We start from the raw sequence: 3,011 nt of genomic DNA, 5'->3' as shown, positions 1-3,011 counted from the left end.
AAATCAAGCCGTTGGCCATGCCTTTATATAGCCGTTCAGAGTTTTTCAGAATACGAGAAGATCTGCTGAAATGCGCCTTCTATTAATTTCTTGAGAAATTAATTTTTTCCGAACTTCAAGTAGGTCTTGGAAACAAATGCATCCGCATGAAGTTTGCTTCGTTCGAGTTGTTCGAAATATGTATGTGGTGTCAAATAGACCGCCACACACATTTAAAAATTGTTATATGTTATTACAGTTTTGTCATTATTATTGTTATTATATGTTGTATCTGTCCTACATATAAATTAAGAAATGTAATAACATCTTGTACCAAATATTAGGTGTACACGCACCGGCAGAAATGATGTCCCCTCGGCGTTCGGCGCGCGGCGCCACACACTTATACTGAAGCACACACGTACATGTTACTGGGAGCGTGAGGCGAGGAGCGTGAAGGGAGAAAGTAGTGGGGGGCGCTCCGATATTCTATCCTTAGCACAAGGCGCACAATTGAGAGAGAAAGCGTAATTGGACGTGATGCCGGCTCGCGGTGTCCTTCCGCTGTCTCACACATTTGTTACTAGTACGAGTGAGATACCCCGATGTCTCTCGCTTGCCAATATTCATAATAATACTTTTATTATGCAAAATGTTGTAATTATGCATAAAAATTTTTAATATTGTAAAAAACTGTTGTGCATAATTACAACATTACGTGTAATTTTGAAACTCATTGTAATAGAACAAAGAAAATTTAATTTGGTTAAAAAGAAATCAGTGCAGTAAGAAGTGCGCAAAAATTTTTGTAAAAAGATATTTAATAAACCATAAGATGCGTAATTACATCATCGTCTGGACGTTTCGGCTATACATTTTAGCCATCCTCAGTAATATCATGATACAGAATCTCCAAGTATCCATCAAGAAGTATAATTGTCGGCCAAAGAAGTTTCCATGCTTTTTGGTAACGAAATTATATAATCTAAATATTAATAGAAATAATGTTTGAAAAAATCTTAAATAAATTAACGTAATTGACCAGTGATTTTAAGCCAAATTAAATTTTCTTTGTGTGTGTGTAAGAATAAAATATAAAATATTTATTATCTCGCGCGCGCGCGCGCGTAAACTATTGACTTCCATCTCAATACTAATAAAAATATGGATTTAGGACATTTGAGAACAAAATAATGCTGATGTTATAGCACAAGCACTAAGACTTAAATTTATTAAATAATTCAAATTAAATTTCGTACGTTTTGACTTTATTTTGAGTCATCCTCAGCGTGTTGTACAAAAATTGAAATATAAAGCACAACTAATGTTAAATCTGTAATAACTGAGAATAGGATATCTTTAAATCATGACTTCGATTGGGAAAATGTTAGAATCTTAGACAGCGAATGGTTCTTCTATAAAAGATTGACTTCTGAGATGCTACGCATTCAATTACACAGAATAACAGCCTGAATTTGCAATCAGATACAGATTACTTGCATCATTCATATATCTCAATTTTAAATAATTATTTAAAAACATAATTGTAACAATTCTATATGAAATGTAATTTATTGTTTTGTAGTTAGTCACGATATTGTTATCGCCGCTACACATGTAACATATATTTATTTACATACGTATTCCACCTTTCGTCTCTTTCTTAAGGTTTGAAATCATTATCTTACCATCGGTTGTCAGATGAACATGTATTAAATTCGCTTGTAACCAACAATAAGTTAATTCTTGTTAAACATTAATTTAATCATAATTAATGGTGTCCTCGTCTAGAATGGTAAGTTTTTACAACATTTGATTTTAATGACTCTGTATATAATTAGATTGTCGTTATCAACAGAAATAGTAATCGCTCTGGATCAGATAATTCAGAACTGGCTACTATTTTGGACGTTGATGGCTTTACATTTCAATTTTTCTACAAATCACGTTGAGGATGACTCAAAACAGAGTCGAAACGTACAAAATTTAATTTGAATTATTCAATAAATAAGTCTTAGTGCTTGCGCTATAACATCAGCGTTATTTTGCTGTCAAATGCCTTAAATCGATATTTTAATTTAAGAAAGTAATAATATTAATTGTTAGAATCAATACTACGAGGGGCACTACTTATATTTTGAGTCTTGGCAACACTGAGTGTTGTCAGGTGCCATCGGACGTTTCCACTAGAAAGTTTGACATTTTTGACCATAACTTTCTTTAGAACGTTTTGTTATTTGAGCGAGATTTGTATTGTTTAGAGTCACTTGAAAATTGTGTCTCAGCGAAAAAATGGAATTAACTCGTGAAAATTTTCGTGCAATGATTTATTATGATTTTCGACATGGATTATCAAGACAGAAGTGCATCGATCAACTTACTTCCACTTTTGGCGATAAAGTCCCATCCTTTGCCACTGTGAAACGCTGGTATAACGAATTTAATCGTAGTCGCCGTTCCCTCACCGACGAAAGTCGTGAAGGTCGTCCAAAATCAGTTGTTGTGTCAGAAAACATTGATGCTGTGCAAAAACTAATAATGTAAAATCATCATGTGACATACTGTGAGATTGAGACAACCTTGGGCATTAGTTCCACCAGCATATATGAAATATTGCATAATCATTTAGCCGTGAAAAAGGTTGGTTCTCGTTGGATCCCACATAATCTGACAAAATCTCAAAAAGATGCTCGTGTCGATTGGTGCAAACAAAAGCTTAAGAAATACAATGGCGGTGCTTCAAAAGACGTGTATAAGATTGTAACAGGTGACGCATCATGAATCTATGCGTATGAGCCGGAAACTGAACAGCAGTCGACTGTATGGGTGTTTCAAGATGAACCAAATCCAACAAAAGTTGTTCGCGCTCGAAGCACTTCGAAACAAATGGTTTTTTCGGAAAAACTGGTCATGTGGCAACAGTGCCTTTAGAGGAACGTAGAACGGTCAATTCTGAATGGTACACAACCATTTGTTTGCCGGAAGTCTTCAGTGAAATAAGGAAAACAAACAAGCGCCGCCGGATCATTCTT

Source organism: Trachymyrmex cornetzi, unplaced genomic scaffold (assembly GCF_001594075.2).
Source record: "Trachymyrmex cornetzi isolate Tcor2-1 unplaced genomic scaffold, Tcor1.1 scaffold196, whole genome shotgun sequence".
Taxonomy (NCBI): domain Eukaryota; kingdom Metazoa; phylum Arthropoda; class Insecta; order Hymenoptera; family Formicidae; genus Trachymyrmex; species Trachymyrmex cornetzi.
Note: the sequence above shows the minus strand (reverse complement) of the source record.